The sequence below is a fragment of the Nyctibius grandis genome, chromosome 1 (assembly GCF_013368605.1).
Source record: "Nyctibius grandis isolate bNycGra1 chromosome 1, bNycGra1.pri, whole genome shotgun sequence".
Lineage (NCBI taxonomy): Eukaryota > Metazoa > Chordata > Aves > Nyctibiiformes > Nyctibiidae > Nyctibius > Nyctibius grandis.
The window spans coordinates 132,006,656-132,029,192 of record NC_090658.1 but is presented as its reverse complement, the minus strand read 5'-3'; the positions used below and the strand labels follow the sequence as shown (position 1 = coordinate 132,029,192).

Here is a 22,537-nt window from a genome sequence, read left to right as displayed (position 1 = left end):
GGGTTTAAGAAAAGACTGGACATGGCACTTAGTGCCCTGGTCTAGTTGCCATGGTGGTGTCAGGGCAATGGTTGGACTCGATGATCCCAGAGGGCTCTGCCAACCTCATTGATTCTGTGATTCTGTGTAAGGCAAAGCCTCTTGGGGAGAGGAGAAGGGGGAGGCAAGTTCAGCTCTTCTCCCTTTAAAATTGAGGACTTTGGTTTGAGGTTCATTAATGTTTTGCAGTTACATTCAAAGTGCTTCGCAATCAGCTAATTAATCCTTGATACCAGCAAGTGACATACTCGTTAATTTTTGATAGTAAAATCAAGGAGGACAAGCAAACCACTTAAGCCAAAAAAATCACGTTTCAAGTCATCTCAAACCAATGGAACATAAAACGCTCTTTAGCAAATAGCAGCACACCCTCAGTCTGAAGACAAGCAATCACCAGTTCGTTCAGACCCTTTGTACTGACTCAACAGATAACGTTTTGATAATTCTTTTATCAATTCGCAGCATAAACGACTGAAATAGGTACTAAAAGAGGCCCGAGAGCTCTACCCACCAGTGAGAAAAAAAAAAACTGACAAAAAACAGATAAATTACTCTACAGACAGCAATATCCAGTGATTTCAATCCAACTATCTCCTGCGTTTCCGAGTTCTGTGTTTCTTTAGCAAATCTGTGCCTATGCCTCAGCCAGCCACGGCTCCGAGTCCTTGCATACTAATTTTCTCCCACGTGAGAATTCTCATAGGTCACTTCAGAGAAAAAAAAAAAGAGAAGGGCTTTCATTTCTTTTTTTAATGAGGATGAGGTTCAAAATGGCCAGGTACACAAAACCAGTGATGTATTCAAGGAGCTTACAGAGATAAGACTATTCATAACATTTTCAGGGACCTTGAACCGAGTATGTGGTAGCCTTATAGAGTAAAGTAGGAAATGAGCCTGGAAGGAACAAAGCTTGGTTTTAATACTCAAGGGACAAAAAAAAAAAATCGCCTCTGGAAACACAACCAACTGCAAAAGAGGAGAAAGACCATCTTCAATTTTGACAATCTGCTAAGAACAGGGGGATGGAAAGCGCTCGTGGCTCAGACAAGGAGTCTTGATATAAATTTACAGCCACTGATGCCTGACCTTTCAACGCGAGTGATCTAATCCCCTCGCAAAGCTTCTCAGTGGCTTCCCCCAGGTGCAATACTGTGTGATTCCATCTCTACCACATGTTGCTCTCAAGACCACATTACAAGAATTTCAAGAACCAGCTGAACGCAACCGCTGGATTAGGAGAGGAACCTCTGCCACCACCTGAAGAAAAAGTCAAATGCTTTGAGTATGTTTGAGTTCGAGTCAAACTGATCGATACTTCCACTCTAGCCTGCCAGTGAATGACCAATCTGTCACGGGTGGATCAATCTACAAGGATCCTATTACAGAATCACAGAATCAACCAGGTTGGAAGAGACCTCTGGGATCATCGAGTCCAACCATTGCCCTGACACCACCATGTCAACTAGACCATGGCACTAAGTGCCATGTCCAGGCTTTTCTTAAACCCCTCTAGAGATGGTGACTCCACCACCTCCCTGGGCAGCCCCTTCCAATGGCTAATGACCCTTGCTGAGAAGAAATGCTTCCTAATGTCCAACCTGAACCTCCCCGTTTGTATTTACAAATTAGCACGTTTGCAAAGACCGTCTCCTTTTCACTGCTCAACAGGAAAGCAGCAGCTCTCCTTCTGCTTTCCATGTTTGAACCCTCTACCATGACCCTTCCTCACTTGTACTCTGTCATTATCTTCTACTGATGGAGAAACAAAACAGCCTTTTGGAAATTGCCAGCACTTGGAAGACGTAACTTCCACTCATCACAACAGAGAACACTTAATCCTACAGCCTGTTCACGTGTTTGAAGTTCCAGATAGCCCTTTTTCACTGCTAGGAACACAAGTACTACTTGCCTCGTGCAGAAACCTTTGTGGACATTGAGAAATGCCTTATATCTCCTTAAGTCATCTTCTGAAGGTGGAAACTACTCGCTGATTAAATCCAGTTTGCAGCATATCACAATTTCCTAAATCATTTCACCAGCAAGGGCTGGTGAGAACAATAGCTCTGCGCTGAGCCACATGCATCATTCTGTGGGTTAGGAGAGAACTCATTTAGTGCTCTAAATCTCATTACAACTTGCTGATCGGGATGTAAAATACACACTTATCTCTGAACTGAAGGCTTTTAAACAGCTTGAAACAAACTCAGCTCTTCTGTCTTCAAGTAGCAGTTGTTTCTTCTTCCTCGCACTTCGGGAGGCCTATCTGAAGAACTCTCTTAGTAAACAAATTAAAATTATATTGCTATATTGGATTTAGACAATTTAAACCAAAAGCGGAACGCTTGTAGAGCAACTGTTTGAAGAGTAAATGCAGATACAAGGGTCAAATACTGGATCTCCACGTTGCCCCGGGGCAAGCTGGACGAGCCTGTGCCAACCTGTGCCATGGGAACACTTTCCTCCTCCCCAGAGATGATGTTTACACTTATAAAAGTAGTTTCTGGACAGTGAGGGGCTTTGTTTCAACAAGCAGGAGTTCTCAAAGGTGCAGCAGCAAGACACCCCTCCTGGGGCAGATGGAGTGGTGCAATAGCCCCGACTGCAGCAACCTCCAGCAGCTTTAGTATCAAAGTTTCCCCCATCAGCAGACTAACGTGCAGCACAGAGAAAAGAAAACATTTCCAGGCTAGTATTCTTTGGAGTAGTTGTTGCTTTTTTTTTTTAATTTTTAATGGCTGTTCTGTGTATTTTCCCCTCGCACTTTAAACCTCTGCAATGAAGCTTAAATCTTGTTTACCCAGATTCGTTTAAACTGTTTTTACAAACCCCGAAGAGTTTATTTCCAGCCCGCCAGTTGCACGCGGAACGTATGAATTACCGAGCGTAGGTATTTTCCAGCATCCAGGAGGAAACTCGAGAGTAAAAGCGTGCTGCTTGTTTTTAAAATGCCTCCTTAAAAAGCCTTCAGAAGTTATTTAATACCGTTTTCAAGGAGTCCACGGTATCTCTGTAATCACACATTCTGTGGCAAGAGCAGGAATTCAGGAATCCAGCCCTCCTCGCACGTAGCACCGCGCACGCACACCTAGAAGCAAGTCAACAACCGCAGCGACAAGCAGGGCTGTTCTGAGCTCGGGCACTGAGGCTGCAGTTGTTTTGGAGGCCAGCAGCAGCAACATGTTTCTGCTTTTTTAGCGATGCACGCACACGCTCAGCCTCCCAAACCAGACTCTCCCTCCCTGCCCTTCTACTGGATGACTTTCTCCCCGGCAGGACTTGGTCATCAACCCTTCTGCACCCCAAAAACGCCGATGCTGTCTCTGCCCCACCTAAAAAGCACGCCACATTCTCCACAAACCAGGACATAAAACCGGTGTTTATTCCCTTTCTGCACCCCCCAGCCCTGCCGACCTGCCCAAACAGCCTGCACCACCTCCCTAACACCGAAGGCCAAAAGCTTTGCTCCCCACCTCCCACGCTCATCCCAGCTTCCCAAAGCAGGACTCGTGGCACATCCTCATCCCCCACCTCCATCCTCACAACTCTACGATCTCAGAATCCACACAGAATCAATCAGGTTGGAAGAGACCTCTGGGACCATCAAGTCCAACCATTGCCCTGACACCACCATGGCAACTAGACCAGGGCACTAAGTGCCATGGCCAGGCTTTTCTTAAACACCTCCAGAGATGGTGACTCCACCACCTCCCTGGGCAGCCCCTTCCAATGGCTAATGACCCTTGCTGAGAAGAAATGCTTCCTAATGGCCAACCTGAACCTCCCCTGGCCAAGCTTGAGGCTGTGTCCTCTTCTCCTAGCGCTGGTTGCCTGGGAGAAGAGGCCGACTCCCACTCTGCTACAACCTCCCTTCAGGTAGTTGTAGACTGCACTAAGGTCACCTCTGAGCCTCCTCTTCTCCAGGCTAAACAACCTTCTCAATCAGAAGCACAAGCATACCTGCAAACCCCCGTTTTCTGGCTCTTTGCAGGTGCTGACAACTCCTGAGTGCCACCACGAGGACCCACCTACACCAAGGGTCCTGCAATAACTTACTCACATTCGGCACCAGAAGTTAACGCCTTCACGTTGCAAGATACCCCGTTCTGAAGTAGTCTGCGTACCGTGAGCGTACGCCTGCCACAGTTTGGGAACCTCTGCTCTGAAGAGCGAAAGCCATCAGATGCCTGTCATCAGATTTAGTTGCCAATGACGCAGGGACTGCTGGAGCCGAGCCTCTCGAGGTGTGCTGGCAAACCCAAGGAAAGTTGCACCCAATTAATAAATCCACATATACAACCAGAGCAGTCGAGTGCACCAGGTACTTGAGAATAACCTGTCAAGTGCCTTTTACCCTTCACCAACACCCTGCTACTTGGGCAAATTATCCAATTGCTGTGGTTCTGTTTCATTCACCTGGAAAAATGAGTGCAAAAATCGGAATAATATTTCTTTGTCTTGCAGGGGCACTACAAAAAGTAGGCAACACATGCGCGATGCTCCGCTCGTATCAAAAATGAATGTCATAAAGCAGCTTATCATCTAAAAACATCAGAAGAAAATTAAGTAGGTTGCAAAATCAAGCACTAAAAATTATACAGTAACAGATTTATGATCATCTGTGCAACCTTAATCCGTTCCACTTTGTTAGTCCAAACCATACAGTGAATAAGTCAGAGAATCTATGGAAAAATATCATGTGGTTACAAAATTATAATTACAGTTGCATCTGTTTTTCCTAACTTTTGGATCTTCAGCTTTACAAATGAAATAGCTTTTTGATTTAATGGAATTGCCCAGGTTTTGGGTCTAATCTGCAATAGCAAGTTGTACTTTTTTTGATATGCTGTATTGAAACGTATTTCATCCCCAACAGTATCAGAAAACTGTGTTAAATCATCACAGTACGTCATGTTGACACAGATTTAATTAATAGAATTTAGGTAGCGTGTTCCTCCATTTTCACTGTATTTGAAAAATAAACTAAAGTATATTTACCAGATAGTTATTTTCCACACAGCAAGTTTTGTATATACAATATTGTTTCCCTTTCCATCAACAACAAAAGCCTAAAATCAGGCCAAATGCTATTTTCAATGGCATTTTTAAATTCATTAAAGCTTTTTTTCATTTATTTTGGGCCTTCAAAGGGATTATCACCATTGCATCTTCAAAAAACAAAGAACTTCAAGCCAAGTCCGTCAAGTCTGGGTAAATTGTTTTAAAGGTTAAGGACATAACTGTTAATCTAGCTGTCAGAGGTGCTGGGATCCCACAACTTCCACGATGCCTTCAGTGGATATTCCACGCTGAAGGCAAGGTGATTACCCCAAAATATAAATCTGGGAATGTTATTTCAGACACTTGGGGAAAATTCACATGGAAGTCTTTTTACAAAGACCAGTTAAAAACAACCTCTGTAGAAAAATATGTGCTGGGACAATAGGGTACAGTTGAAAGAGTACCAAGAAAGCTTGCAAAGAGCATAGATACAAAGCATATTCTAAAATGCTGGATTTTCATAACCTTCATTTAAAAGAAAGCAAGAGTTACGTGCTGCCAAAGGCAGAGCTGGTTTCACTCCTTATTCCTACCCTGTGAGTCAGAGGCTCGTGTAATGTGGTGTTTTACCTGATCCTTCACCAGCGGCTCTCACTTATTCCATAAACCAACGTTCTTAAAATGACGTTTGGAGACAGGAACAGAGGTATTTTACACATCAGTTCCATTCCAAGAAATTCTAACTATTCATACAACAGCAAATGAGGCTTCACACTAATTACATTTCAATACACACTGGGACTTTGTGCTCAACTCTACAGTAAGTTGAGACATAAGCACATTGTAAACGCTCACGTTTCATAACCTTAACAATACCGTGCGTGCAGTATCTCATTATTAAATTTGAACTTACAAGTTGTACAAGAATGCAGCATGATCTGTTGGGTTCTGCTATAAATGTTCCTACTAAAAACATTTCCAGAGTGTCCAGTTATCATTCCTTCAATCCTAACGCAGCATCTTCCATCATTAAAAAATACTTGTCTGGTATTCACCTTTCAGCTGAGCACCGTTCGCAACCGGAGCATGGAAGAAAGTCTGGTGAACTCATCCTGCCAAGCCTCCCTGTTAAAACTGCGCTTGGAAATCTCTGCTCATAAAAAAGAAACAGGTAGCACCACTGCCAGCTCTTTACAGAATTAGCAGGGAGACCCAGAACTCATTTTGTCAGCAATCACATTTCAGAACCACATAGAAGACAAAGGGATCAAGCTTACACACCCAGTCTACAACAGGTTTAGCTCTAGCTAGTTGTTTATTTTCACGCACAATTTTTTCCAGTATGATTTAAAATAACCGGTCACAAGCATGTGTCAAAATCCTTTTCAGGTTAGTCAGACTCTTGTTAAAAAAAAAACTTCAAAGACAGAGGCTGACCAGCACTTCCACTAAAAAGTTCATCTCTCAACTTATTCAAGATCTCTGAAGTATGTTGATAAAACCGGACGCAAAGTCTCGGATTAAGAGCAAAATAGAGGCTCTGGGGGAGAGAAGAACAGAGGGAGGATGGGTAGTAAGTATGGTATGCACAAAAAATAAGAAGAAAGAGAAATTAAGCAGTCCAAGCTGCAAGATTTCTTGTACAATTTACACATGAATCTGATTTAATGGTCTTAAAAGTTCAGGGCTTTTCTCTCCTGTTTCTTCAATCCGGGAGTTACACAATGTTAACGGAAAAGGAAAAATAAAAAAAGATATTTAGTTTTCATTATTAAACTCTCAGTGCAGTTTTACTGAAAGATTATAATACCCACTTTTTTATTATTATTATTATTGTTATTGAAACAGCAAATACTATTCTGAAACCTTCTGGACAGGGGATCATGGTGCTGTGGGTTGGAATCCCTCTCCCCTCCCAAGGCCCTTATTTCCAAAGACAGCATATGCTGCACACAGGAGAAAACACTAACATCAGGTGTATAACTTTATCAACACCCGACCATTTCGATGTGTGTGATGCCATTTAATATCATTTGATATCCCAGGGTAGTGTTGTGACCTAAAGTTATCCCTCCATTCACAATCAAGAGCTGAATTCCACATATGTGGGAAAGCTGCTGATTTGTTTGGGTTTTAAACAGTTCCTCATTCGTAATTTCATCACACGAACACAAGAAACAAGCCTACTTCTTGCCTTGCCTGGCATATTGCCTTATTTTTGAAGTCTTCACACTCTGAAAATCCAAAAAAAATGAGACCCTTGGGATTTCAGATGTCAAATTTAAAAAGGAGGGGAAAAATTAAGCCAAAGAAACACTGTTTTGAGCTTGTTTCATAGCATATTCTATGACAGATAATTAAAAATAAACACAAAATAAACATGAATAGCTCAAAAGAGACATTTTAATGATTTGTGTTCCAAAATAGCTAGTTGCAGGATCAGCTTTGACTGGGATATTTCTGACACTTATTTAAAACAGGACCTAATGCTTAAGGATCTTTTCCCTCTGCAGAAAAACACAACCACATCTAAGAGCCCCTCCACTGATCAGGCTTTAAGAAGCTGAGGATTTGTGGATCCTGAGAGCGAAATATGGATACTGTAGAGCTCACTAACCAAGGCAAGCCAGCAAACTGTTGACTTCTATATTCACTGCACTGTTTTCCTTTCCCAGATCATCTTCCTGTAACTCAGCAACTTGCATCGGCTTCACTAAATCAAGGCAAATCTCTGCATGGACACTCACTGGTTTAAACACGACTGCCGGGATAGCTTGCCTCAGCTTACAGAACGTAATAAACCAGTAAGCAGGTTTAAACAGATTTAAGAATATCTATGTGCAGATTTGCCTAAGTTGGTTAACAAATCTGCCTAGTTTGGGCCATGCAACCTCGTACCTCGGACCCGAGCGCTTGGGTGAGGATTCTCACGGCACGATCTGTGCACAAAAACCCCTCCTCGCTTTTTCCCCACTCACCCAAGGGCACCGAAGGGAAACATCCTGCTGCTCCTTGTGCCGAGACGTGGTGGAATTGCTTCCCAGTCAATTGGGTCAACCACACGAGAACCTACGTGTCTTTTCAGGGGAAACAGTAGGAACAGTATTGCAGGATTAGCAGCGCAGAAGCTATTTAGCCTGCGTTTCCCCTGTGGAGCACACTGGCACTAGCCCAAAGCCAAGCGAAGCCTAGTTTCTAACCTACATTCCCAGCCAGGTAAATTAGTTCAGGCTTAAAGAACCTCCAAACCAGTTCAGCAGTTTTTTTTTTTTCCTTTGTAAATGACAGGAGCCCAGGTAAAGCACACGGTGCTGACGCATCCTTTATACCCAGACTGGGCCTCCGAGCGCTTTAAAGTTTGTCCCACAGCAAAGCCGCAGCGTTTTAAATGGTCAACTTGCCACGGAGATGCTGCCGTAGTGGCAAAAACCTGTTCTGCATCACCCTGACTCACATGTGCAAGGGCAGGTATGCAAAGGGTTTACAAGCAAGCCATAATTTTTAATATTGCAGCTACAGGCAAACATCCTATTGCAGATCCTGATGAGCCAGGGGAAGAGGTTAAAGCTCCTGGCTGTCCTCAGAGCCATCAGCAGAGCTCCTTCGGGGAATCCTCCCTCGCCCACCGTGGCTCCGGCAGGCTGGAAGAGGCAAGCAGAGGGCTCGGCCGGGCGCCGGCAGCGTGACAGCAGGCAGTCACCTCCCAACAGACCATAAAGCGCTGGTTTGCTGCGATGTTATTTAAAAAATACCCAAAAACTCCATATTTAGGCTGTTAATATGCTGTGAATACCAACTCTCCTGCTGCCCACCACCATCCAGCTGCTCCCCTGTCACAGCTCCACTCCTCCATCTCTTTAGGCTGGAAGTTTTTGGAAGCAAAGTCCACTTTTGCTCTATTTCTCCATCACTCCTACCCCACTGCAAACCCAGTCCGTGCCTGGGCTTCCTGGATGCTGCAGCAATACAAATAACATCGAACCGCCAATAAAAATGGCTTATTTGAATCTGCCAGCAATTAAAACTCGTATATAGAAGCGGTGGCCACATGCTACGGGGTATTACACACCACGTTGGCCTTTCCGGAATACCCGATTAAAATATTTACCTGTTACTCCCAGCCCTTCCTGCTTCAAATCTCGCCTTTAAAGGCAGAATCTAACTTTAAAAACTATTTTTTTTTTTATTCCTCTTCTTTGATCAAAGAGATAAGAACCACGCTTCAAAGAAACACAGTGAACCAAGCAAAACAAGAATAACTCGTTAGATAAATAGTTTCCTTATACAAAATATACTGTTTTTCAACTGGCAAACTACTTATGCAGGAGACGGGATATTTTTAGTAGTAGCACTTACACCTTCATTTCTGACAATCCCTGCAAAGTCTCATGCAAATTACCCCCCTCCGATTAGCAAGCAACAAGGTGCTGATCTCCAGCAGATCTGCTCCTTGAAAATATGCTTATATAATTAAGTAAACCTAATAATCCCAAAAATATTTGTAGCAGCCCACCCAAGAGCCAGGCCAAGAGACCCGAGACGAGTCAACGGAGGGCACATGTTCCCAAACGCCGACTTTTACGACGTGCGAATGACAGTGATGTTGCTCCAATAAATCTACAGTGGAAGCGTATGACTAATTGTCTGAATTAGTCATGCAGTTGTGAGCATGTGTCGGAGCATTATCAGAGGGCAAGGCTCGGGGAAAACACGCACGCTAAAAATCAAAGGCGGCCCGGAGTGAGTAAGAAGTAAAGGGCTGTCTCCCGAAGAGCCAAACCCTCCGCTCGCCTCGCAGGGCGCCTATTTGTTTTGGAAGCCAGGATTTGTGCTGCCATATTGTTTGGCAACATGTTTCAAACAACAGATACCCATCTTGAGCAAATAAGTTGAGATTTAAACATTTCATCATGCCCATCGGCTTCCAGCCAGGTGCGGCATTGCCAAAGTTACTACTGTTTATTATCTGCCATCGAGAGCTGTCTGTCCCCTTAAGTGGCAACTTGAACTTTAATCATTTTCACAAAACGGGCTGCTGGTAGGACACCACTTACCAAGCTCCTCTGCAAATTTGTGGCTTTGCATCCATCTTTTCCTGGTTTACAAAGTTTCTCTCCCTGCTGCTCTGCAAGAGGCCTCAGTATACAGCTACAGATGCACCATGTACAATGTATACTTCCATACGGAACATACATTTTTTTTACTTTCTCTCCTATACAGAAGCTGATGGCTGCAGCCTGTGGCAGGGGGGTTGGAACTAGATGATCTTTGAGGTCCCTTCCAACCCAAACCATTCTATGATCACAGAATCACAGAATCAATCAGGTTGGAAGAGCCCTCTGGGATCATCGAGTCCAACCATTGCCCTGACACCACCATGGCAACTAGACCAGGGCACTAAGTGCCATGGCCAGGCTTTTCTTAAACCCCTCCAGAGATGGTGACTCCTCCACCTCCCTGGGCAGCCCCTTCCAATCTCTAATGACCCTTGCTGAGAAGAAATTCTTCCTAATTCTATGATACGATTCTATGATAAAGCGCTCACAACACATACACATTTGCTGAAATATTCTGCAGGCAGATCACAGCCTCTAAACCACAATGGGACAACACATCTCCAGAAAAGTAAACGAAGCATTTTTTTTTGTTCATATACACTTACCATCTTGCTACTAGAACTCACCAGGTATATTACTCCTTTTATATATATATACACACATGCAAATTTTACACACACACACATATATCCTGCCAGCCCACACAAACCCAGTCGGGTTTTTTTTTTTTCAATCTAAACCAGCAACACAAAGAATACAAGCCATAAGACAGGGTGAAGAACACACAAGCACCACCCACACGAGTCCAAATTTCCAGTTTTAATATACTTTGCTGTGTCACTCTTTTTTTTTTGGGTAGTGAAAATTTTATATTTACTGTACGCTGATTGAGCTTCCAGCGGAAACAAGCAGCAGCCCCAGACGGTGCTCCACACCTTTCCACCTTCGCAAACACGCTCTTTTGGGTGCAAAAAAAAAAACCAACAAAACTGGGAGATCGTCACCCAATGCGCACGACCCAGTTCTCAGCCACCGAAAGGTCAAAACGCACCTAGGAAACTGGAGGGCTTGAGCGTGTCTAGCAACCTACATGGGAAGGAAACAGCCTTTCCGCAACAGATTTTTCTACCGCTAAATGTCATATTCCAGCGGCTAGACCCCCCCCAGCTGCACAAACCGGGGCTACCGCTTGCATATGCACCGTCAGGTATTTGGGATTATTTGCAAGCTGCTGCTGGTCCGTGTCTCTAAGAGAGAAACGAAGGAAATTTAAGGCAAGCGCTCTGCTAGGGGTGGGGAGGAGGACGCCAGCTTCCCCACCAGCCTCCTGCAGAGCCCCCCCGAGCCTGGAAGCCCAGGCACCCCTCCGAGGAACCTGCTTCCCCACACAGCCCACCTGGCAACCCAGCCCTTCTCCACTCTGATGGCCCCAAAAACCCACCCGGTACCTCCCAGCCCCCTCCGGCTCTCCCTGCCCGACCCACCGCTTGCCTTAGCGCTGAACTTACTTGCCTCCGCTGACAACCAGAGCCGCCCCGCCGGGGTCGGGGGGTGGTTTTGGGACACACTCACACACACACACACGATGTCACACGCAGACAAAGAGCTGTCACCTAAAACGCCACCAAACGGAGCGTCCTCCCTGCCCGGGGGGGGGTCCGCGGGCCCCCGCAGGCCCGGCCGCGGCCCCTCTGCCTCCCCTCAGCCATCTTCCAGCCGGGAAGGGGCTGGGAGGGGTGGTGTGAGGAGGAAAAACTGCTTTTTCACTGTTTTAATCAACTTTAAATTAATAATAATAAGGGGTGGGGGGGGATATTTAGGAAAGGGAGGGCTGGGATTTAACCGCCCGAGGCGGGAGGGGCTCCCCCGCGCAGAGTCCCCCGGGGCGGCCCTCCTCAGCCCCCCGCGGGGGAAGGGGAAGGGGGGGGAAGGCCGCGGCGCCCCTCGGCGCTCCGCCCGCCGCCATGGCAGCCCGGGGCGGGGGGCCGGGCCCTCCCCCGTCGTCCCCCCCCCCCGCCGTGACAGCTGCGCCTCCCCGCAGGCCGGGGGCTGCGGCGGGCGGCGGGGGCCGGGGGCGGCGTGTCGGCCCCGCCAGACACACCCCCGCCCTGCGCGGCAGCGGGGCGACCCGGCCGGTGTGTGCCCCCCCCCCCCGCCCGCCTGCCTGCCCTCCCTCCCTCCGTCCCTCCCTCCCTCCTGCCCCGCCGCCAGCCCCGGCGCCACTCACCTGCCGCCGCTGCCTGGGTGACAGCCGCCTCCCCCCGCCGGGGCTGAGGCCGCGGAGCTCAACGGGCAACGCGACAGCGACTCCCCCGGCCAAGCGGCGGGGGCGGCCCCGGGGGGGGGGCTGCCGGCTCGCAGCAGCCCCCGCCGCGATCGCGGTGATGACCGGGAGCGGTGGTGGTGCTGCCGGCGACGGGCGCTGCTGGGGGCCCCGGTTCCCGCTGCGGGGCTCCCGGGCACCCGGGGCCCCTTGCCTGGGCGGCGCGGCGCGGCTGCGGGGCTCCGGCTCTGCTCGCCGCTCTCCCTCCCGGCGGGACGGGGCGGAGCTGGGCACGGAGGACGAGGGGGGCGGTGTCGGAGGAGGCCGCCGCGGCCCGGCCCGGATCCCTCCTCCTCCTCCCTTAGTCGCTCCCGGCCGCCATCTTCCCTCCCCCCCCCCGCCCGCGGCCTCTCGCCGCGCCGCGGCCCGGCCGCTGGCAGAGCTGGGCGGAGGCGTTGGAGAGGCCGCCGTCCCTCCGCCGTCGCCCCCCGAGAAGGGGCAGGGGGAGGCGGGCGCCGTCTTGGTAGCGGAGGGGGTGGCCGGGGCCTGTCCACCGCGGCCTGGGGGGCTCCGGCAGTGCCGAGCCCGGGGGGGGGGCGGCCTGTCTTGCTGCCCGGGGACCCCCGTGGCGCCATGGCCCATGTCCCCGCAGTGGCCTCAGCCTCGGGCCTGCCCTCCCCAGCCCGAGGCACGGTGCAGCCTCTCCTGGCTGCCCCCCTGCCTCAAACCCAGGCCCCGGCTGTGGGGCTGGGCTCAACCAGCCCGACCCGACCCCCAAGGTTTGGGGTCTCCTTGTCCCACTCACCCGTCAGGAGCTGCTGTCACTGAGCAGAGGCAGCTTGTGCTGGAAGTTACCTGTAGGGTTTTGTTTCTCAGTCGCCTTGCCCAACAAGGCTTCAAGGAAGACTCAAAAGGCCTTCACCTCGCGTTAGCGTTCTCCATCTTGGCATCAAAAGGGCCTTGGATCAGCCGGGAATGCCGACGTGAAGTTCAGTGAGCAGTATGGGGTGATAGATGGTCCCACACAGACCTCAACCCACTGTTTGGTCTCCTCACTGGCATTTTCATCTATTTCCATGCAAAGCTGCTGCACATGGAACAGTCACAATTGTTCTGTCAACTATTTTATCACATTCAGGCTGTATCTGGTTACATTATTCATCCTCTCTGTGCAACTGTGAAATCCCCAAACACCTCGTGTCATGAGGCAAAACAACTCAATGGGTTGAATAGTTAAAACAGAGCTTCAGGTGGCTCGTTTTCCTCCATGGGGGCTCTTTATTCCTCAGGGGCTTGAGAGTGTCTGTGTAACAACAAAACAAATTGGCCTTAAAAGGCCCAGTCAAACACACAACATCACAAATCCACCCGGTGTGGTCACCCACACCATCATCTGGTCTGGATTTCTGCCTTCCTCAGAAACCTGCACTCTCCTTGGGGTGCACACAGTTGCCTCTGAGGTTCTCTGCTTCCCAGAAAAAGCCCATGCAAGCTGTATTTCATAACTGCCTCCTTATCTCTGCAGCACCTGTGAAGGGAATGGGCAGGATAAGCCTGAGTTAACCCTTCGGCAGGTAAAGGGCCAGGGAATATCGATCGCAGGCTTATTAGTTGTTTTCTCTCATTTTGGGATCAATAAGACCTTTCCTGGGCTGTTCATTCCAACCTGCTAAACTGTAGGTGCATTTATGTATAAAATGCTGTATGTTTTGTCCAGACTAATAGTTAGTGGACATTTTTTTAGAAGAATTTCAGGCCGGTGCGTGTGAACAAAAGCATCGAAATAAGTGGGGAAGTAGTGGAGAAACAAGACAGAGGAGAGCAGCGACCTGAGATCATGCACCCACAACAAATCTGCTGCTGCAAAACTCACGCTGTCCGCGAGGTAACGAAGGAATGCTTCTGATTCTCCTTTAATTGCATTCTTGGTAGGGGCTGAGGCAACATTAACAGCCGCTGCATGCTGCTGCATGACCCTTCATTGCAACACATCTAGGTGGAAGTGCTAATAGATTCCTTCTGGTCCTGTTCACTTCATGACAGCAGCGAGGGGAGGAAGCTGTGTAAAAGTCCCCGAGTCTTCCCCAGCTGCCAGCTCTCCACTGCCTCTGCAGGCTATGCCCACTTCATTTTTTTTTCAGGCAGAAAATGCTCAGCCTTCACGACTGATACAGAGCTTGATGTTAGAATATTTCCCCTCCGTGAATTCCTCACGAGAAAGTCATATATGAGCTAATCTCGGGCAGCAGGGACATTGTAAGGTTTCAGAGATATTAGCACTGAGAAGTATAAAACCGTTTTTATTACTTCAATCTGCAAGTTAATTTTTAAATGGAATGCAAGTATAAACAATGCCGTTTTTAAGTACATTACAGAGCTGTCAGGCTTTGACAATTTAAATGAATGAGACTTCAAAACGTATTATGAAAAAGATTAAATGTCTCATTGAAATATACATGAAACAAAAATGAAATCCATCAGCAAAATGAAATTATTTCAAAACTTCCTACAATTATATCCAAACAAAGGCCTCTCCCACCAGGTAAGTGATACCACAGTGGGTGAGACTTTATCTGAGAGCAGCCTTAATTTCCAACTAACTTCAAATGACAAATAATTTACTGTTGTTAGATCTTTCTAGCCTGAGCACTTTGTAAAACAAGATGATATGATTATCTTCATTTTATATATACAAAGCAATGTTTAAGAGGTTTAAGTAGAGGTCAAACAACAAGTGAGTGATGGAATCACCAACCAGAACAGCGTCGAGGTCTCCTGGTTCTCCTGTTCCCTGCCATAAACCCTCTGTGTGATGCTGTCACCTGTAGCCCATGTTCTGTACAACTTACTTGGGCTAAAGGCCATTTTCAGGCTTTATTTTGGTTTATGAAGCAGGGTATTTTAAGAGTTTCTTGTAAGCTGCAAGTAGTCACAGTACAGTCGTTAATCTAAGAAGGCAAAATTAATAGTATGGAGTTCTTTAAAGCTTCTTGGCCAAACTCAGCATTGTAGTAAGTAATAAATAATTTCTTTGATGATAGTATTGCCTCCACTTAGTATGAGTGTGGCTCTTTAGAGCTGAATATGGGCTTAACTCTTTCAGGCTGAGCTTTTCTGTTACCAGTGACTTGCTTATCCCCTAAAAATGTAACAGAAATGTTAAGATTGATCTAAACGGGGGGTTGAACAGGAATGCCGGGTGTGGGAGCACTGGGAGGAGCAAATGGTAGGAGAAGGGTACAAGAATGGCATTTGGTGATGGCATCTGGACCAGCAGGTCGCCAGGATTGCAGTATGCATCTGCCTGCGCGGAGTCTGTCCGCCTGTGAGCAGCCAGAGAACTCGGAGGAGGAAGGTCTCTCCAGGGGATGAAGCACCACTGTCAGCTCCTACGACAGCTAAAAGCCAGCATGTGGAAGAATTGAGACCCGAGGGTGAACATCACTTGTCCTCCAGCTCCTCCTGAGATGAGAGCGAGCCCTGGACACGAGCACTTGGGCACCTCATGGGACTACCTGGACGCTACGTGCTGCTTCTGAGCCTGTGTGAGAATATGATGGAAATCACCTTTGCTTTAAATTTTTTCTCCACCTCCTAAGGGTGCAGGTGTGCTATGTTGTTGCTGCAGCGTTGTGTCATCACTTCCTTCATGACACTCTTTTTTTCTAGTGTTCTAGACCACCACAAGATACGAAGGTTTGGGGTTTTTGTGCAGCAGAGGATGCATTTCACTAAAAAAAAAGCTCCGAGCCAAGAGCAGGATGCTTTTAACACACTGATTTAACACCTTTTCCAAAGCTCTCACTTTTACGTCTTTGCAAACACGCTTTAGCTGAAATTAATGCACGAATGCATTAAGGTTAATGAGTTGTTTCGCATTCAGACACCTACTTAGCCCGCGCGGGTTCATGCGAGCACCTTGGCCTAGCTGCAGGCTGCGGGGCTCGGAGGAGAGGGAGGAAACCCTTCCCCAGGATGGTTCTTGGAGGCAGCGCCTGCTCCCAGCACCACTCGGGGAAGCCTTAATGAAAAGCAGCTCATCAGCAGTTACGTAACCTAATGATAATCCGGCTCAGGCCGGGCAATACTTAAAGCCACAGCGTCTCTCTGCCGTGACCTATTTTATACTCGATGCAAGGGCAAAAGTATGTGGTTTGTAACTTCGCTGGGTCTTTTACCGCGGAGTTATTGCCTGTCAGTAGCAAAGCCCCCAGCGCACGTTTCTTCTGCTTTCCTGGCTGCAAAGCAACCGCTTCGGATTTGTCAGTGGCTTTTTATGGTATCGGCTCCAAGCACAGGCACAGCGGAGAGCAGATTGTAAACAATTAGAAGGAAAACACTTAATGTCCTGCAGGAAAGTCAGCATACTTGAATTTCAGCTTCAGAAGCTGCAGAGGGTCCGCGGGTATGTTGCAAAGCACACTTCTAACGCCGCGTTGAACCACACAGAAAGCTTTTGTGTTTTTATTAGAACTCAGAGAACAAAAATGTATGTTTCCACATTCCAGGGTCGTATTTACATTTGACTTAAGAAATTCATTAAGATGGCACTGGTGTAACTCAAACTGGTGCAACTGGCCAGCCCCCCTCTAATCATTTTTTTTTTTACCTCTCAGGCTGCAGAAGTATCAACAAGAGATTAAACGCAGAGATGTTGATTCAGATCTCAGCGTTTAATCTGACCACAGATGGTGTCAAAAGAGGGACAGCCATACAAAATAGCAACAGATTTTTTTCCTAAACAATCACTTTTTTGTTTAATAAAGATAGAGCACGAGTGGCCAAATTTAAAATACAGAGGAAACCTCAGTTTCCTACAGTTTCTCTCCTAGAGAGCTTTGAAGCATTATTAACGGGCTGATTTCTGTTAATGATTAATAATGTGTTTATATTTACGTACTTAACTAAAGCTATTATTGTTACTATTATTAATTCCTATCTTTCATAGGATAAATATTCCATTCCTTCTAACACTGGATGACTTAATGCCACAACTGGTTGCAAAAAGGAGGTTGTAGTGTTGTGCTAACTGTAGGAAACGCTGCCTGTTACACATAGGTGGGCTCATTTTGGATGACATGCTTACACAGACCCCTGTTGTTTTCAAATCAGTGATAGCAAAGCTTTATATTTACTGCCATGAGGAATACCAGGCTTTGCAAAAATTTACTGCCACGCAGGGTACTTAGTGACGACAGATTCCTAGAGCAGAGCGTGTGGATCTGCTGATCTCTGATGGGTTGAAATAGTTGCTCAAGCTAATTCGGAGTGGTTTTTAAAAGCTGATTTTTAATGCCCAACACTAATGTCAGAAATTAAATTACTTTTGAAAAGATGTACAAAACTTCACGTTGGTAGAAATATTTCATGACATTTAAAAGGAAAAATAATAATGAAAAAAAAGGTGGTGATCGTGTTTGTTGGCTTTTGAAATGTCTTCCTGTGGAGCCTGCAACCAAAACACGGCTGCATTGTACTAACATTTCAGAAACAGAAAGTGGAACTAAATGTAGATTATTAAAATAGTGTGGCTGATTATAAACTCTAAAGGGAAATTGTGTAACCTCATTTCCTTATCTCATCTGAGCAAAAGGCTAAATAAAAGGGGGTGGGGAAACACACTTTTTTTGTTTTAGTCATCTCAAGTGTTACTAATCACAGGAGTAAAATATATTTTTAAATGCATTTAGATATGCTTCAGAGTCCTTTAAAGTGGACTCATTAGGTGCAAAGGAGTTGGGTCTAGATGGTTAAGGGGTAAGGGTTAAATGCCCAAGTCAGCTGCGCTGGATCAGGTCACACCGGTATCGGTGCCTGCGTTTGCCTGTATCTGCGATTCATCCCTGCGTGTGATGTGCTTGGCTAAATGGATAACACTGAATATAGAAGAAAAGATTATTTTCTCACTCTTTCCAGGTGGTATTTTTTTGCCGTTAGCTTTTAGGTGGCCTGTGTAAAAGAATTGATTGTTTCGGTCTGTTGGTAAGTGGAATAACTCCCGTCAGGGTTGGTATAACTTGTCCTTTTTTGGCAATCACGCCGGAGAGCCCAAGTGCTGAACAGGGAATAAAGCAGAGCTGTTCTCTAACCCTATAGCCGTGATCCCACCAAGAACCCCCTCTATTTACTCATCTGCACTTGAAGGCTGTCAGGTTTATTCACATATCTACTCCATCTGTGAAATACTTTTCCTTAACCTACTTTTAATGCCTTTGAAGTATCATCTGCTTCACTAGTTTGAAGAGCACTAAAGCCCTCATGCAGCCAATAGGCACTTAAGTGCTTACTTTTAAACCCACGAGTAGTTCCGTGAGGCACGCAAGACCTGCCACCGTTAGACAGACCTGTCAGCCCATCTCCTTCGCCCCATTGTTTCCACCAGCGCGCAACACCAGATTCCTCCTCCTACGCCTCACCTCCATCTCCCTGCCTCAACCTGAAGGGAGGTTGTAGTGAAGTGGGAGTCGGCCTCTTCTCCCGGGCAACCAGCGATAGGACAAGAGGACACAGCCTCAAGCTTCGCCAGGGGAGGTTCAGGTTGGACATTAGGAAGCATTTCTTCTCAGCAAGGGTCATTAGCCATTGGAAGGGGCTGCCCAGGGAGGTGGTGGAGTCGCCATCTCTGGAGAGGTTTAAGAAAAGACTGGACGTGGCACTTAGTGCCCTGGTCTAGTTGCCATGGTGGTGTCAGGGCAACGGTTGGACTCGATGATCCCAGAGGGCTCTTCCAACCTGATTGATTCTGTGATCTGTGATTAGGAAGAGGAGAAGAGGGTTGATGCAACCACCGCAACTTTCCCTGCTAATTGGGGATCTTCAATCATCATGGGTACCACCACCGTCCCTTCCGCCACTGGTGCTGACACCACCACGGACATCACCAGGTGTCTGTCACTGTCGATATAGAGGTTTAACACAAAATCTTTCCCATTACCTAACCGTTAGGAGCGATGCTGAACGTTGAAGCAGGAGGTGGAAGAAAAAACATTTTTTTCCAAAAAAACGTTGTTGGCCTTCGCTGTGAGGGTCCTGGGTATCTTGTTATCCTCAAAAGCGCCTCAGCCTGCCTGGGGTCTGCTAAGCTCCTGGCCTCGGTGAAATCCTCTGCAGTTAATTAGGTCCTTAGTTGTGCCAGAGACCCCTGCAGAGGCAGATGCGTTAACCTGGATAACAGATGCACCAGAAGTGATTAGAAATGCAAGGAAAAACAGGGGAAGCAGTCAAGGAGAGCAGAAAGAGGTAAAGGTGGTGCTTCGGGAGTATAAAACGCAGGATAAATGGGAAGCAGCATTTATAGTTAAAGGGGATGAGTTCTTTGTCATCTCAAATCAACAGAGTACAAAGGGAAGGTGGGTACCCTTGTCACAACCTGAAATTTCTAGATCATGAACAAAATTTTCTCCATTTTGTCCTCTGCAAGTAGAGCAGAAAAAGAACAAAGAGCCATTGAATATTAAATGTTGATTCTCTCTGCTTTGGTTGCTTTTCTTTCACCATTTGTATATAGATAGTAATTTTACTTGTTGGTAAACTGCTTTGGGAGAAGTCAGAAGCAAAAAGGAACTGGAACAGGGTAGGGGCAAGGAAAATACATCCATTTTGAAGCAATTCCAGCCAAAAATTTGGGGAACTGTTTCTGTTTGTGCAGGTGCCTCCTCGTACCTTGAATCCTGTGTCCAGTTGTGGGCCCCGCACTTCAAGAAAGATGTTGAGGTGTTGGAGCGAGTCCAGAGGAGGGCGACCAAGCTGGTGAAGGGTCTGGAGGGTCTGACCTACGAGGAACGGCTGAGGGAGCTGGGGGTGTTTAGCCTGGAGAAGAGGAGGCTCAGAGGTGACCTTAGTGCAGTCTACAACTACCTGAAGGGAGGTTGTAGTGGAGTGGCAGTTGGCCTCTTCTCCCAGGCAACCAGCGCTAGGACAAGAGGACACAGCCTCAAGCTTCACCAGGGGAGGTTCAGGTTGGACATCAGGAAGCATTTCTTCTCAGCAAGAGTCATTAGCCATTGGAAGGGGCTGCCCAGGGAGGTGGTGGAGTCCCCATCTCTGGAGGTGTTTAAGAAAAGACTGGACATGGCAGTTGGTGCCATGGTCTAGTTGCCATGGTGGTGTCAGGGCAATGGTTGGACTCGATGATCCCAGAGGGCTCTTCCAACCTCATTGATTCTGTGATTCTGTGCTTCTGCTTTGAAGGTGACAGAAAGTTGTTGTGATGGATCACTAACATTGTTATCACTTCAGGATGCTGCAGTGTCTGCAACGTTGTGAGAGGCTGAAGTGATACTGTTTTATGAGCTGTAAGTTTTTAACTCCTTCGGTAGAGAAACTCTAACCCAGAACTGCCTCATTAAGAGGTACCACACGTCACGTTCAATGACAGTGAACGCAGAATTTAGGAATCAAATGAAAATTTACTGAAGTCATGTTGGGATCATAAAATATGGACCAAAAGCAATAGAAATGTGTAAATGTTTTACAACAAAAAGGATTAAAACTGGAGAAGAGTTTTAGCATTACTACAGCTTGTACCCAAATGCAACTGTTTGCTGTTGAGACTACTGACAGCTTCATAGGCTGTCTCGGTAATGGCCTCTTACCACAAAAATACCTATCACCATAAGCATATATTATGTAAAACCTGATGTCCAGGTTGATTTACGTTCCAATCCTGGAATTGAAATGGGACCACATTATTAAGAGATGGCTGAGCTAAGGTATGATGCATACAAAAAGAATCACTGCCAGAAAAGGTATGTCTGGGCAAGGTGCGTTCACATTACCCCAAGTGATTTACCAGTCCCTGTGGCTAGTCAATATTAAAGCTCAATAGTTTGATCACGGTGTACTGACAGATTTAGAAATACACTGTGGAAATGGAATTAAATAGGTCCTACTAAAAAATATCTGAGATCTTGTGCTCCTAATGAGGCAATAACTACTTGTGCGTGGCACCAACTAGTAGTTAATGATTCTTGGATACATAGAATCACAGAATCACAGAATCGTTTTGGTTGGAAAGGACCTTTAAGATCATCAAGTCCAACCATTAACCCAGCACTGCCAAGGCCACCACTAACCCATGTCCCTCAGCACCACATCTACACAGCTTTTAAATCCCTTCAGGGATGGGGACTCCACCACTGCCCTGGGCAGTGCTTGACAACCCTTTCCATGAAGAAATTGTCCCTGATCTCCAATCTAAACCTCCCCTGGCACAACTTGAGGCCATTTCCTCTTGTCCCATCACTTGTTACTTAGGAGAAGAGACCCAACACCCACAAGACTGGAAGAACAGTGGGAATAAGCAGGAGAAGTAGTCGAGAGAGGAGAAACTGGAGCTCATGTCTTCATTTAAAAGCAGAAACTCTGTGTCATCTAGGGTAACTGCATATGCCCAGGTCCATCCCACCTCATTTTAGTACTCACTGCGACACTCAGGCTTCCTCAGCAAGTTGTCCCATCCACCTTCAATGCCAAGAGCCCCTGGGCAAGCTGCCCTCTTGGGAAGTGCCTTGGTTCTGTGCGTTCAGGGGTAACCCTGTGCAGCCAGGTCTCTAATTGCCACCCCTCCACCAGGTATCTTAACACCAGAGGACACAAATCCCTGCCTCAATTCCTCTAACTCGCAGACCTCATTCTGCAAAATGGTGGCCACAGAAGTTCTCTTCCATAGGTGGGGTGTTGTAAGGATGGATTCGGAAATGATTGGGAGGCATTTGGGCACTGTGCGGATAGAGACACAAAGAAGGACAGAAGTGAAAGAGAGTGGAGAAAAGAAATAGTGAGAAATCAGGATTGGAGGTCAGTCAGAAAAGAACTACATCTCCTGGAGAGCATTTTAAAGAAGCAGAGGGATGAAAACCAATCTGAAGAAAACACATTAAATGAGGAAAACTGCAACAATGAAGAAGTGGAGAATAGGAAGAGAAAAAGAAGGAAAGCCCAAAGGGACCATAAAGTGATTCTTTATTTTTATGGAGACTTTCCACTTCTTTATTCAATTTTTTGAATGCAAGTTTTATTAGTGGTTTTGGCTCTGCCCTTGCAAACAAATCAGGCAGCACTACCGACAGCAGACTGGGAGGAGGTGAGATGCTCTTGGAAGCGGCACATCATCCTCTTTCTCCTTCTGAAAAGCTGGCTGGGTTAACCCCACTGCTGCGAAGATCTGCCAAGGGGCCGT

General features: G+C 46.8%; 1 protein-coding gene across 4 annotated transcripts in view; it reads right to left on the bottom strand.

The window, feature by feature from the left end:
- NCOA1 (nuclear receptor coactivator 1) overlaps positions 1-12,616 on the bottom strand; it is a 211,785-nt gene extending 199,169 nt beyond the window's left edge. For all 4 annotated transcript variants that reach the window (XM_068403214.1, XM_068403300.1, XM_068403391.1 and 1 more), the window contains exon 1: positions 12,322-12,616. The gene's annotated coding sequence lies outside the window, so the exon portion shown is untranslated. The remainder of the gene's footprint in view (positions 1-12,321) is intronic.
- Between the last annotated feature and the right edge of the window lie 9,921 nt (positions 12,617-22,537).